Source organism: Ylistrum balloti, unplaced genomic scaffold, assembly GCF_031769215.1.
Source record: "Ylistrum balloti isolate Yb309-2 unplaced genomic scaffold, AGI_CSIRO_Ybal_v1 Utg370370, whole genome shotgun sequence".
Taxonomy (NCBI): Eukaryota; Metazoa; Mollusca; class Bivalvia; order Pectinida; family Pectinidae; genus Ylistrum; species Ylistrum balloti.
The window spans coordinates 2,680,281-2,696,428 of NW_026782260.1; the positions used below are offsets into that span (position 1 = coordinate 2,680,281).

Sequence of the window (16,148 nt, forward strand, 5' to 3'; positions counted from 1 at the left end):
TTTCTGTCATGTACACAAAAACTGGTTATGGGTACTTATTGTGCATACCCAAGGCTAGCTATGGGAACCTATTGTGCATACCCAAGGCTAGCTATTGGAACCTGTCGTGTATACCCAAGGCTAGCTATGGGAACCTATTGTGCATACCCAAGGCTAGCTATGGGAACCTATTGTGCATACCCAAGGCTAGCTATGGGAACCTATTGTGCATACCCAATGCTAGCTATGGGAACCTATTGTGCATACCCAAGGCTAGCTATGGGAACCTATTGTGCATACCCAAGGCTAGCTATGGGAACCTATTGTGCATACCCAAGGCTAGCTATTGGAACCTATTTTGCATACACAAGGCTAGCTATGGGAACCTATTGTACATACCAAAGGCTAGCTATGGGAACCTATTGTGCATACCCAAGGCTAGCTATGGGAACCTATTGTGCATACCCAAGGCTAGCTATGGGAACCTATTGTGCATACCCAAGGCTAGCTATTGGAACCTATTTTGCATACACAAGGCTAGCTATGGGAACCTATTGTACATACCAAAGGCTAGCTATGGGAACCTATTGTGCATACCCAAGGCTAGCTATGGGAACCTATTATGCATTCCCACGGCTAGCTATGAGAACCTATTGTGTATACCCAAGGCTAGCTATGGGAACATATTGTGTATACCCAAGGTTGGCTATTGGAACTTGTTGTGTAATGATAAACACTAGATACTCAATAAACTTCATATATCATGGATAATTCCTCAATGATCTGTGAGTTCAGCAATTCACTCTCTTTTGTACACAGACGATAGGTATGATATATGCATACAGAGCCTCATTAAGTTCTTAAAATCATCTCAAATTTTGTCCTATTGTGGTATTGGAAACTGACCATAGAACAATGTATAGTTTCCTCATCTTCAACTTTTCATCATTAAATGTATTGCTTTGTGTCCTACGGAGGACCCACTGGTCCTCTGATGACATAGGGAAGGGAATTTAACAAGGTGCTTGAATATTTGTTCTTGCTCTGGTTTGAAAGGCTGTATATTTGTGATTTAAGTCTACCAACAAGCCATACACATGACTCAGAACCTAAAATTGATTTATTCATAATACTAAATAAGTACAAAATGAAACAAATCTATATTTTATTGATGTTGTATGTTATGCTTTTCGAATGGTTGGGCCTAAGTATAAATGTATTCAAAACAGATTATTCTCGTTAACTAAGTAGAGAATTAAGAGAGAATGAAGATTGGCAGATACATTGTGTCTGTTATATTCGTCAGTAATGGAGAAAAGGAAATGCAGAAGTAATTTTTAGGGTGTTCTTACCAGCAGTGTTCACAGGTACCTTTCAAATCTGGGAAAATTCTAGACCACGGTGAAGTTAATTGACGACTTCTTTTGTTCAGGACAATTTGAAGTTTGGTACATAAAGTGGCAGATCAAGAATTTCATTAGGTAACACTCAACTTATTGACCTTTGAACTTAGAGCTTTTTGGAGATATTGAACTGATATTTAATACTTGAGTGTTTTGTTTGCACTACGGAAGCAGCTAAATTAATTTTGGTCTTCTGTTAATATCATCAAATAATTGAAAAAGACTACAAAGTTACATTGAAAACCAGGTATACTCTAACAAAGCTCTGTCACACTGAATAATTTAGTTAGCAAATGGTATTGCCACATTTTATACAATTCTACTCATAGTTATTGATAGTACTTGGTGTCGAGGATACTCTGTTTTGATTACAGGGATGTACATAGTTCTGTTATTACTTTATATGACTGTACCTGCTGGTAAGTGATACAGGCCTCTGGGGCCTTTGTTAAACTGTTGCGAGGGATGCCTTATCATGATTTGTTTTTTTGTACCTTGACATGGTAGTGTTTGTATTCATTCCTGTATCATTTGCAGACAACAGCCACTGGTTGTGAAATGAAACTGTCAGTTAATCATGTTCTGTTATTTAAATTTCTTCGTAAAGTTCAAAAAAGTTTTAAGAAGGTCTTTGTTAAATTTTAATTAATAGCTGTTTGTATATCATGTGTTTCACAGTGCTTCATAAAAAGTTAAAGAGTATGTCCTGAAAAGGATTAAGCAAAATGGCATTTATTTTCTATTCCCAAAATTATGTCACATATTTCATATCTTCATAAATAAATAGTTTAGTTCTAGTCATTTAAGAATGAAGATTTATTTTTATTACTAGAAATGTTTTAAGTTCATAATTTAAAATGTTTAAAAACATCTTTTAATTACTCAAATTGTAGATTTTTTTTAGTAATTAATTTTTTTCCCATTTGCTCTCTAACATTGTTCTCTAACTGGGGATGTGAACATGACTAGGCATATTTAATATATTTATCTCCTCAGTGAGTTAATTACTTGTTTGCATATTTACCCTTAGTGAGTTAATTGCTCATGTGTATATTTATCCATGGCGAGTTAATTGCTCCTGTGTGTATTTATCCTCAGTTAGTTGACTACTCATGGATGTATATATTCTCAATGAGTTAGTTGCTCATGTGTGAATTTATCCTCGGTGAGTCAATTGCTCATGTGGGTATTTATCCATGGCGAGTTCATTGCTCATGTGTGTATTTATCCTCAGTGAGTTGACTGCTCATGGATGTATAAATCCTCAATGAGTTAGTTACTCGTGTGTGTATTTATCCTCAGCGAGTTAATTGCTCATGTGTGCATTTATCCTCTGTGAGTTAATTACTCATGTGTGTATTTACCCTCAATGAATTAATTGCTCATGTGTGTATTTATCCTCAGTGAGTTGACTGCTCATGGATGTATAAATCCTCCATGAGTTAATTGCTCATGTGTGTATTTATCCTCAGCGAGTTAATTGCTCATGTGTGTATTTTTCCTCAGTGAGTTAATTACTCGTGTGTGAATTTATCCTCAGCGAGTTAATTGCTCATGTGTGCATTTCTCCTCAGTGAATTAACTCATAAATGTGGATATTTCCTATCGAGTAGTTAAGTGATATTGTACATATACAAATTTGTATCGTCATTGAGAAATCGGTTCTTTTATATCTACAATTAATCAAGTTCTGAATGAAGAATTTGAATTTTTCAAAGATATTATGGCACTGTTTGTGAATTGTATGATGTCTGATCAGATGCAAAGATATTTTTGGTCAAGGAGAGATTTTATGTTTAATAATTATTTTGTTTTAAATCAGTTTTATGCATATATATATATATATATATATATATATATACACTAAGTTGTATATATATTCATATATATACAACTTAATTACTTCAGTGATTTCATTCACGAGCTAACACAGGTGGAAAGTATGATATACACAGACAGAATGTGTGCTATAGACAGAGGGATTGTGTTACATACACAAAGAGAATGAGTGATATACACAGACAGAATGTGTGATATAGACAGAGGGATTGTGTTACATACACAAAGAGAATGAGTGATATACACAGACAGAATGTGTGATATAGACAGAGGGATTGTGTTACATACCCAAAGGGAATGAGTGATATACACAGACAGAATGTGTGATATAGACAAAGGGATTGTGTTACATACGCAAAGGGAATGTGTGATATACACAGACAGAATGTGTGATATACAGACAGAATGTGTGATATACACAGAATGTGTGATATATGTATTGACCTTGTTTCAAAAAGGAAGAAACTGTGAATGATGTGCATGTTTGTTAATGAAGTATGAAAGTGTTGGCTTGTTTTGAATTATAGAATTTGTTTTTTAGCTTCACAAACATTTGCCATCATGATTCCTATGTAAAGGTTATGGAATATATCCGTCCCATGTAAGTCCTGAAAATTGATTGTGTTCCGGTAGTTTTGACAGAAAAGATGACAAATTTTGTATGTGTATCAGCAAAACCTGGATTCTTTGGTCATATTACTGTTGCTTAGGCCTATGTACTCTGTATGGAAATATAAGGAAAAGATCATGTGTGGAAATATAAGGAGGAGTTATCTCCCTTATTGTTCAGATGTTGATATTTAAGATGTTTCATTTTGTACCTGAATTGGAGGTGGCATGCATAGCTGCCATCTTGAAAATCCTGCTATCTGTTACAGAAGCAGGAATTCCACTTACTGTGGATGGTCCACATATTGTTCTTAGTAAATTTCTGATTCATGCCGCATTCAAAATGGCCGCCCTCTTAAGATTGTTTTTCTCTACAGCTCCTGAACAGAAAGTGGTATCGATAAAATGGCCGCCCTCTTAAGCTTGTTAATCTCTACTTCTCTTGAAGAGAAAGTGGTATCAATGAAAACTTTCACTGTTCTCTAATGAATTGTCCTTATGGTCCTAAAAAAAACTTGGATGTGTGTCACATTCAACATGACAGCCATGAAATCTTGATTTCTCAGGTGTTCCTGAACAAAAACAAAAAGTTGGATGCTAGTAGACCACCAAATCCTCTGTTTCAATAGGAACTCTTGTGCAATTTGGGTGAAACAAACTATAAAAGGAAATGTTAGAACTATTAGTTGACCAGGTTTCAGTTTCTTAGAGTATGACTTGTGCTTTATTTATTATATTGAAAATTTAGGGCAAATTTAATGTAATTCTTGACAAGGGCAATATCATTTCAATGGATATACAATTGTGTTTGAGTGTTTTTTGTTTTTTTGTTATTAAATCACAAGACAAAAACAGGGATGTACTCTAGATAAACCATACCTAGGTTATGCCATGAGTACGCTCGGTTTTTGGTGATATACATCAATAACATAGAAACGATCCAAGGTAATCCTTACAATCCTCACAGATTGCAATACTTTTGACATTTATAATTGACTGTCCTCTTTGATCGCTCTTTGGCAATTTATTGGCAAATCAAATCTGAGGTTAAAAATGACTTTTTATTTATTATGGGATGACAACATCGAAAAAATTGGCCATTGAAAATACTTGTTTTATAGAAGAGTAAATTATTTTTTTTTATATTGAAATGGCAAAGTAACAAGAGAGTGATTGTGTTGTAGGGATATGATGTAAATAATCGATCAAAATTAGCCTAGAGTGGAAGCTCAGCTGTAACTGTACTGTTTTGTTTATTTAATGTGATGGACAGCTGCTTGTCTGGCAGTTGGTAAATGTGCAGATTTAAATTATTAAAACAGATTTCAACAACCTCTATTCCGTATTTCGATATTTGGGTGATTTTATCTGAATCTTCTCAAATTTCACCTGTGAGATTTAACTGTAACCTGGCTGCAATAACCTAAAGATGTCTAAAATCAAAGATGGCAGCTAAGATTGACATCTTGGAAATGCATTCTTCCACCAGTGCTATGGACCTGAACATTTTCAGCAGCTCCACCAGTGCTATGGACCATAATATTTTCTCCAGTTTCACCAGTATTTGAACCTAAAATTTGATTGGAATATCAAAGAGGGTTTCTAGCATATTCTCTGTCACAAAACTACACTACTGGTCAATGTCTGTCTTTCCATCCATTCTTTCTTTCTCTTCACCAGACTCTATCCCCTACACTACTGGTCATTGTCTGTCTTTCCATACATCCTTCCTTTCTCTTGACCAGACTCTATCTCCTACACTACTGGTCATTGTCTGTCTTTCCATCCATCCTTCCCTTATCTTGACCAGACTCTATCTCCTACACTACTGGTCATTTTCTTTCCATCCATCCTTCCTTTATCTTGACCAGACTCTATCTCCTACACTACTGGTCATTGTCTGTCTTTCCATCCATCCTTCCTTTATCTTGACCAGACTCTATCTCCTACACTACAGGTCATTTGCACACCTGAAGGAGAACTATAATATGTATTGTACCAATCTTAAGGAAGGGCATGTTGGCACATTTTTTAGGGCAGTTTACCATTCTGAAGGTTGTGTACAACTGTGTGCTACTTTTGAGGACAGTGCACCAGTTTGAGGGCAGTGCACCAGTTTGAGGACAGAGCACCTGTTTGAGGACAGTGCACCAGTTTGAAGGCAGAACAATATCCTGATATGATTTACCTGTGAAGGCAACTCTGATCATCTAAATTTTATTTAACTAAAATGTTATCTTTAGCAGTGGGAAAGACTGTGTTATTGCCCAGGTTATAGCTTGCCTTGATTTATTGACATTCACAGGTACTCTTGTGTTTCACTGTGGACCCATCTTCATTATCCAGCCAAGATGACCTTTGGCATTGAATGTATGGTTTGCCTCCTCTTGTCTGTGCCAAACAGTTTTCCAGCATATGAATATTTTTCCAATCTGAAATATATCAAGGTAATCAGTGATCAGTGTTACAGGTCCTCCTGGTCTAAAGGTAATCAGTGATCAGTGTTACAGGTCCTCCTGGTCTAAAGGTAATCACTGATCAGTGTTACAGGTCCTGGTCTAAAGGTAATCACTGATCAGTGTTACAGGTCCTGGTCTAAAGGTAATCACTGATCAGTGTTACAGGTCCTCCTGGTCTAAAGGTAATCAGTGTTCAGTGTTACAGGTCCTTCTGGTCTAAAGGTAATCACTGATCAGTGTTACAGGTCCTGGTCTAAAGGTAATCACTGATCAGTGTTACAGGTCCTCCTGGTCTAAAGGTAATCACTGATCAGTGTTACAGGTCCTGGTCTAAAGGTAATCACTGATCAGTGTTACAGGTCCTGGTCTAAAGGTAATCACTGATCAGTGTTACAGGTCCTGGTCCAAAGGTAATCACTGTTCAGTGTTACAGGTCCTTCTGGTGTAAAAGTAATCACTGATCAGTGTTACAGGTCCTGGTCTAAAGGTAATCACTGATCAGTGTTACAGGTCCTGGTCTAAAGGTAATCACTGATCAGTGTTACAGGTCCTGGTCTAAAGGTAATCACTGATCAGTGTTACAGGTCCTGGTCTAAAGGTAATCACTGATCAGTGTTACAGGTCCTCCTGGTCTAAAGGTAATCACTGATCAGTGTTACAGGTCCTTCTGGTCTAAAGGTAATCACTGATCAGTGTTACAGGTCCTCCTGGTCTAAAGGTAATCACTGATCAGTGTTACAGGTCCTGGTCTAAAGGTAATCACTGATCAGTGTTACAGGTCCTGGTCTAAAGGTAATCACTGATCAGTGTTACAGGTCCTGGTCTAAAGGTAATCACTGATCAGTGTTACAGGTCCTTCTGGTATAAAGGTAATCACTGATCAGTGTTTCAGGTCCTTCTGGTCTAAAGGTAATCACTGATCAGTGTTACAGGTCCTCCTGGTCTAAAGGTAATCACTGATCAGTGTTACAGGTCCTGGTCTAAAGGTAATCACTGATCAGTGTTACAAGTCCTTCTGGTATAAAGGTAATCACTGATCAGTGTTACAGGTCCTCCTGGTCTAAAGGTAATCACTGATCAGTGTTACAGGTCCTCCTGGTCTAAAGGTAATCACTGATCAGTATTACAGGTCCTCCTGGTCTAAAGGTAATCACTGATCAGTGTTACAGGTCCTGGTCCAAAGGTAATCACTGATCAGTGTTACAGGTCCTCCTGGTCTAAAGGTAATCACTGATCAGTGTTACAGGTCCTGGTATAAAGGTAATCACTGATCAGTGTTACAGGTCCTGGTATAAAGGTAATCACTGATCAGTGTTACAGGTCCTGGTCTAAAGGTAATCACTGATCAGTGTTACAGGTCCTGGTCTAAAGGTAATCACTGATCAGTGTTACAGGTCCTCCTGGTCTAAAGGTAATCACTGATCAGTGTTACAGGTCCTGGTCTAAAGGTAATCACTGATCAGTGTTACAGGTCCTGGTCTAAAGGTAATCACTGATCAGTGTTACAGGTCCTGGTCTAAAGGTAATCACTGATCAGTGTTACAGGTCCTGGTCTAAAGGTAATCACTGATCAGTGTTACAGGTCCTGGTCTAAAGGTAATCACTGATCAGTGTTACAGGTCCTGGTCTAAAGGTAATCACTGATCAGTGTTACAGGTCCTTCTGGTATAAAGGTAATCACTGATCAGTGTTACAGGTCCTTCTGGTCTAAAGGTAATCACTGATCAGTGTTACAGGTCCTTCTGGTCTAAAGGTAATCACTGATCAGTGTTACAGGTCCTGGTCTAAAGGTAATCACTGATCAGTGTTACAGGTCCTGGTCTAAAGGTAATCACTGATCAGTGTTACAGGTCCTGGTCTAAAGGTAATCACTGATCATCAGTGTTACAGTGTCAGTGTTACAGGTCCTGGTCTAAAGGTAATCACTGATCAGTGTTACAGGTCCTGGTCTAAAGGTAATCACTGATCAGTGTTACAGGTCCTTCTGGTATAAAGGTAATCACTGATCAGTGTTACAGGTCCTCCTGGTCTAAAGGTAATCACTGATCAGTGTTACAGGTCCTGGTCTAAAGGTAATCACTGATCAGTGTTACAGGTCCTTCTGGTATAAAGGTAATCACTGATCAGTGTTACAGGTCCTCCTGGTCTAAAGGTAATCACTGATCAGTGTTACAGGTCCTCCTGGTCTAAAGGTAATCACTGATCAGTGTTACAGGTCCTGGTCTAAAGGTAATCACTGATCAGTGTTACAGGTCCTTCTGGTCTAAAGGTAATTTAGTCAAATTGCAATTTTTGTTTAAGTTTACCTGCCAGAATGAGATAATGGTACAGCACCCATTATCCACCATCCGTCCACCACCAAGTTCTAGCTGTTCAAAAGAAAGACATGGACTCAACCAAATTTAAAGGTTACTAGAATAATTTGTGTCAAAATCATCCAGCAATTACTTCTGCTGTAGGTTCACAGTGGCTCCATCAGTATTCTACTGTGGGTTCACAGTGGCTCCATCAGTATTCTACTGTAGGATCACAGCGGCTCCATCAGTATTCTACTGTGAGTTCACAGTGGCTCCATCGGTATTCTACTGTGGGTTCACAGTGGCTCCATCAGTATTCTACTGTGGGTTCACAGCGGCTCCATCAGTATCCTACTGTGGGTTCACAGCGGCTCCATCAGTATCCTACTGTAGGTTCACAGTGGCTCCATCGGTATCCTACTTTAAGTACACTGTAGAGCCTTAAGTACACTGTTGTACTTTAGGTACACTGTTGTACTGTCGGTAGTGTACTGTAAGTACATTGTTGTACCGTCGGTAGTGTACTGTTGTACTAAAGTACTGTAGGTTTACTATCTTTTTGAAGTATCTAAAATGGTCAATAATTGTAAAATTTTATTTCACACAGAAAACTCTTGTATTTAAAGTAATTATGGTGATTTCAGTGAGCGAAAGTTAATGACTGTCCAGAAAAATTGGGGAAAAAAAACTCTGCAATGAAAAGTATAAGGCATATATTTGTGTAAAGATCTTGTTAGTAAATACTTTTGAAATGTTCTGTACAATATGATTATGTGCAATTAGTGTATTTATTTGGTGTGAGGAGTGTGGTTATATGTGTTTATAGAGTACTGTTATACAGAAGTAGAAACTAATTTATATTGTAATGTTTTATTTATATGGTTGACTGATGCTTGGGCTGGAGTGTTAAAGATGGTGTAAAGTCAGTCTTGTTTTCCTACTTAATGTGTGATGATGACAGCAAGGTCTTGTCTTACACTTCTGTAAATGTTATGTCATACCCTGTAGATGTCCCCACAACTCATGTATGTCACGACCTATGGACATCCCAACATATCAATATTTATGTCACACCATGTGGACGTCACTGCATCTCAGTATATATGTCGTGCCTTGTGGGTGTTATGACATACCATTAATATATGTCACACCATATGGACTTCACGACATCTCAGTATATATGTCGTGCCTTGTGGGTGTTATGACATATCAGTATAGAATATATGTCACATCATGTGGGCATCACGACATCTCAATAGATATGTCGTGCCTTGTAGGTGTTATGACATACCAGTAATATATGTCACACCATGTGGACATCACGACATCTCAGTATATATGTTGTGCCTTGTGGGTGTTATGACATATCGTATAGTATATATGTCATGCCCTGTGGATGTCCTGACATCTCATACTAAATGTCATCACCTGTGGATGTTCTGACATCTCATACTAAATGTCATCACCTGTGGACGTCCTGACATAATTGTATATATGTCACACCCTATGGTTGTCGTGATATCTCGGTATAGTTGTCATGACCTGTGGACATCTTGGCATCTCATAACAAATAACATGGCCTGTGGACGTCCTGACATCTCATACTAAATGTCATCACCTGTGGACGTCCTGACATAATTGTATATATGTCACACCCTATGGTTGTCGTGATATCTCGGTATAGTTGTCATGACCTGTGGACATCTTGGCATCTCATAACAAATGTCATGGCCTGTATATTTGTCATGCCCTTTGGACGTCCTGACATATTTGTATATATGTCATACTCTGTGCATTTAGACGTCCTGACATTTTAGTGGATGTCGCGCCAATGGATGTCCTGACATCTCAGTGTATGTCACACCATGTAGATGTCCTTCTATCTTAGTATGACACATCCTTGTGATGATGTCGCACCTAAATGTTATTGTCATGGCACTTGTGTGGATGTCATATGCTGACAGTCCTGTGAATGTCTTGTTTACATTCAGCTTTTCAATACAAGTGTGCCATTGGTTGTCTGACTTTTGATATTTGTACTGTATAATTTCTGTTTATCTCAAACATGTAATACAAATAAAACAAAACATGATCATTGATTCAATGTGTAGTGTTTCTTTTGATTTTAACTCTGCTGGATGAAGATCAGAGTAGTGTATGCCAATGCCAGTCATCTGTCTGAACAATATTTCATTATTGCTACTCTTTCTAAAAGATTGGCTTCAAGGATTCTTCTTCTCCTGCTGGCCAAGATACATTAGAAACATATCACTGCCCATGTCTTTGGGTCCGTCACCTGAAAACAAACATATGCAAATGACTGTTGAGGGAAGAGGTAAACAGGTTGATTGGTTCAGCTGTTTCATGTTATGCTTGACTGGTGGTGCATGGAGAGGGAATATTAACAAGAATATCAACCTGTGTTGACCATACTTTACCAGAATAGTCATCTGTAACTCATGGCCAATGTATATGGATAGCAAAGTAAGCAGGCCAAGAGACCTGGTGCCTCGATGTTTCCAGGTACTCAACAACTTGTTGCCACACAAATCAACTTGGACTGCAATATACCCAAATGGGATTGGACAGTCAAAATATATCCCTTAATTAGTCTCTAGCATGTTGATGTGCTCCATGACTTTTCCTCCGAGCACTCCTCCAAAAAGGGGAGGTCAGGTCTCTAACACGACACAGAGGTGTCCATGTACAGTTGGAGTTAACCTATACATACGAACCCCTAGACAGACATTGTTCCTGATGGTCACCCAATGAAAAGACTTTAACAGACTGGTCTTAAGGAAACATTGCTTCCCACTCCCTTGATGATGAGATCCAAATGACTAACAGAAACGGAGGTCTGATGTGAAGTCTCCCAGGGGGAAGAGCTGAGACATGATAGAATTTGAGGAAGCAGTGTGCCTGGGTTTGGGATCGACTTATGACAGACAGTTATCTCCGTGACTTTCATCAACTCCTCCAAAGGTGGAAGGACAATGCCCTTAACGATATTGAAAGTTCTTAAGAACACACATTTCTGAGAAGAGGTCACCTTGGACCTCACTCTAGAGGGGATAACCCCTACTTTGAGCAAGTTTCAAGACCAGACGTGATATCTTCTAGAACGATTTAAATCATCCATATACTCTGCCACACTGAAGCAATCGTGGCTCGTGGGGTTCCCATACGTAAGTGAGGATAATTAATATGCCTATTGAAAGCACCGAGATCGATCACTTGTCGCCAGACCGCTGACTTCTGCCGAACCAGAAACATGGTGCAGTACCAGGCGGAAGTGCTCTTTTGAAAAATAATACTTCCTCCTTGATGGCTGAAAATCTTTTCTTGATTCCTGGGAGGAAGAAAGGTTCGCTCTGGCGACAAAAGCAGGATGCCTAGAATTTTAAAATGACAAAAAAATATATATATTCAAGACAAATTCCTATTCTCCTGTAATATATTCTTACAATTCAATTTGACTATAATAGACAATTTATCTGTTGTCTAACGGCTAATATGAACGAAACGATATCCTAAAGTGAAAATGAAGACGTTGGACAGACAAATTACCCTTGCAATTCTTGCACTGACCAGTGTAAATGACGGAGTGGCATACCCAACTTACCTTTGTAAAGTTTCAAGCTTTAATGAATGATATTGAGCAACACAAACATTTTACGCGTGCATTTCCGTTTCCGCTGGTATATGTATTATGAATGAATCAGCAAGGACCGGAAAGTTTAAATTTTAAAATGTGTATTTAAACCATCGAAATACCGTTAGGGATTTATAGACGCGATTAGGAGTAGGATTAAGGAGAACATTCTCTCGAGGAGCTTTGTTCATGTGACAACCCATTCATTTATTTAGCTCTGTCACGCGTATAGCTTGAAACATGAGGTCATTCTACACAGTTATAATTGAAACATGGCTAGCAAATTAAGTTTTGGGTAATTACATAATTACACATAGTAAGAAATCATATAAAAACGGCTATCCTTATAGCTTAAAAATCTCACTATACTTCAGCTTTTCCCGCAAAAATGTTGCTATGTAGTTGGAAATTTTGGACAGGAATACCTCTCGACAGGTTGGTTATATCCGTGGCATTGAATGTTAAGTAAAAAAGCATCATGCATGCAAATGACCTTATAACCACATAGACGACTCCATGACAACCATATAAGAAATACACCAAAGGGAGTACGGTGGGAGTGTCTTTGCTTTAAACGTCACTATGTCCAAATTTGACAATGTATTTGAATGAGTAATCTAAATATGCAAATTGGGTTTTCACGATACTCCCGATTGCAGCGTGATCAAGATCTACTTATTATTACAATCAACACGGACAAGATCAATTAATTGATTGGAACATCGAGAAATTCACTTATTACCTTTTCACAATATTTGAAATTCTTTTACCATAGCAACAATTATACATAATTCATAAAAAAAAAATATAAAGCACATACTTAAGGTGTCATTTCACAGTGTAATAAAGGTTATCTGTCCTAAGTTATGATATTTAAAGTAAACTTACACACACTAATAACATGACGATAATTGAAATTTTGCGGTGTTAGAATAATTATTCATCAATGTAAATCTAAAACCTTCTGAAAATACTGGCCACATGACTGTCATTTTTGGTTTTCTGTGTTTTGCATTTCTCACAAATACAAACAAGAGTGTATTCAATATGTAATCTAATATGATTTCAAAAATTTCACTTCGTGTTGTGCCACATAACGGTAGCACAGAGCACTTCGCCCTCGACTCCAAACGGTCTTAGATCGAATGCCCTGCCCCACCAAAAATATTCATTAATGTAGACAATTCACAATTTTTAAGATGTATGTCACATATCATCCACAGTTTTGTTTTCAATTGTGTGTGTATTTTTTCATGTTTGTATTTTAAGGATTACGCAACTAAAAGATAGGTCGTATCTAAATTTAGATTCCGTTGAACAATGCCTCCTCTGTATGTTCATTTGATTTACAATGCATATCCATGTTGACAAGACAATAACTATAACGAGAGTGTGAATAAATAACATCGGGAAATGGACGTTGTGAACGGTTAAGGAAATTACAAAATTCACAGGTTGGAAAAAAATATTTACTTAGTAATCATAGATCGCCGCTCACAACTCATTCAAGTTACAAAGACTTTTAGCCATTTTGATAACTTGTTTTCAACCAGAGTGTGCTATATACGTCTCTATTTCAATCCCATGTTACACACGATGTAATATATCGGTGGCAGTTTTGGATCACCAAGTCATCAGTTATTGAAAATTCAGGGAAGAATGAAAAATATTTTAGACATTGTTAACTATGATTTCTGATTTCATTGAAGCCAGGAAATAATTTACTATGGATGAAAAGTTCTTTCTTATCGGTGAGTATTATAAAGTTATGTAATTGAAAACCTTGTGTTGTGATACATACGTATGCATGCTAACTCATATCGTGCAACATATATTTTAACTGTTTGACAATTTTGCGCAAAATGCGCGGATGTAAAAGACAAATAAAATCCATTGCAATTATTTTGAGATTAAACTTTACAATGACGGGGAGTTGGGACAACTAATCCGTTGTTTATAATGTCTAATGTTTGATAATGAATGTTGGAAAATGTGTAAATCCGGATATTCCGTTCCGTTCTTGTGACAGTTCCATGGTTTACTAACTCCGTAAATGGAGAAGATTCATTCGCGTGTTAAAGTTTCAATGGGAATGCAGTGGACTGTGCTAAACAATTATCAATTGAGTCATTGAAAACTTATATTCTATACAAATAAATATAAGGATAGCACTTGTGTCGTCCATATTTGTTTCGTTTCCAATTCTATTGCTCTTTTTTCTTCCAAACCGGAAGTCGGATGGATGATCTAAAATGTGTTGTCTGTCCTGATGGCACGAATTTCAAAGAATGTGTGGTGTCTTTCTATATTATCTGCTGCAAGCAAAGTAATGTTCATGGGACAAAATTAATGAATTAACAACTGAAACATGTGTGATTTTTCCGAGTTATCTTAGTGGTAAGTGAAATAAACGAGCCCGAAAACAAAACAAATCCGAAGTTTAAATTTTGCCGACATGTCCGTACTCGATGTGAACTAGTCGGTATGTAAACAAACTGTAGTTCCTCTGAAGTATGAATTTGAACGTTTTAAAGCGTGTTTTGTAGTAATCTATAGCATCAGGCGAAGAGTTCTGAAAGTGAAACAGTTGCAATTCCTCGTCACTTGTCTACATCGTAATTATTGCACAGGAATCAAACATAATATCACCTGTCGCCAGTCTCTGTTCTAGACGCGTTCTAGACATTACACGGATTACTGAAGTTATTTCAGAAGTAAAACATCTAAATGTCCGTTTCTCTCCCCTCGATGGACTGTGAAATGTATTAATAACTGAACTTAATTAATGAAAAAAAGGGCCAATATGGCCCGATACATTTCAACCCCTTCCTTATCACTGATTATCATTCACTTGACTTCCAACGCTTCAACACCGTAGGACAAGAGATGTAATAAACGTATTCAAGATAATAAATAATTTATATGATTGTAGAGTAACAAAAAACTTATTTCCGAACCAGAGGTCACGATAAGAAATTTAATTTGAAATAATGTTAGATGAACATTGGAAAAATAACTGTTTCACATAATGATCATTAACATGTATGTACTTTGTAGCTGTTAAACTGGAAGTTAAATTTGTTTTTATTATGCTTTTTAATGTACATGATATGGACATAGAGGCTGTGAAGCCTGCGTTCATTATTTATGCTATTAAATGCTATTAAATTAAGTCAGAATTTGAGTGTCAGACTAGTAAGCAAGGGGTCCTGGGTTCAAATCCTAGCAGAGGGATTGAAATAAATAATGACATCTGTTACAGAAATATAAGCTAAGATATTTGGCATTAGCACCGTGGAACTTTGTAGAATGTAATATTCCTCAAGATCAAGCCTGGCCAAATCTACACTGAAGTATGGAAAAGAAAATTCCATCAAAAGTTTCAAAGAAGAATGTTCCTGTACAGAAACCGAAGGTATAAGTATATTCTGCTTATGTAAAATAATATAGTTTGATCATGGACAGTTTGTATTCTTCAGCAAGCTGAGATCAAAAATTTGTTTGAGCTGTTGTTGCCTCCATTGCCTCTTTTTAAATGTTGTTCTGTTACATTGCCACTAAAACTTCTTAAGGAAACCCCATTTCAAAATAACCCTGGTATGACATTTGTGTAGTCAAACATGAATAATGCTAATGACTGAGATGTTGTATTAAAAACATATAATTGGCTATTGTGGAACCAGATAGGATTGTAACCAAGTCTTTTGTTCTAGTGTAGATGAATGTTTTTAAAAGTGTCATAAAATGAACAGGACAGTGATCTTTTGGACTCAGATGTTTGAATCCTGGACTCCTGCTTTTCCTGTGGGACTCTGTTTAAGACCCCACTATGCATTATATCTCTTATTAGTAACAGGAATAATTATTGGTGTTCTTATGTAAGACCTGTCCTAAAAAGATCACCAAATGA

At 37.2% G+C, this 16,148-nt stretch overlaps 1 long non-coding RNA gene across 14 annotated transcripts; it reads left to right on the plus strand.

Annotated features, from left to right (window-relative positions):
- Positions 1-3,213: 3,213 nt before the first annotated feature.
- Positions 3,214-10,685, plus strand: LOC132553979 (uncharacterized). Of its 14 annotated transcripts, none has more exons than XR_009554370.1 (5): positions 3,214-6,300; positions 6,381-7,141; positions 7,182-7,275; positions 7,436-8,079; positions 8,285-10,685. It is a non-coding gene; the product is annotated as an uncharacterized LOC132553979 (long non-coding RNA). The 14 variants fall into 14 exon arrangements; XR_009554376.1 differs by lacking the exon at positions 3,214-6,300 and having other exon boundaries at positions 6,307-7,141; positions 8,285-8,324; positions 8,362-10,685; XR_009554377.1 differs by lacking the exon at positions 3,214-6,300 and having other exon boundaries at positions 6,307-7,141; positions 7,436-7,885; positions 8,003-8,079.
- The last annotated feature ends 5,463 nt before the right edge of the window (positions 10,686-16,148 follow it).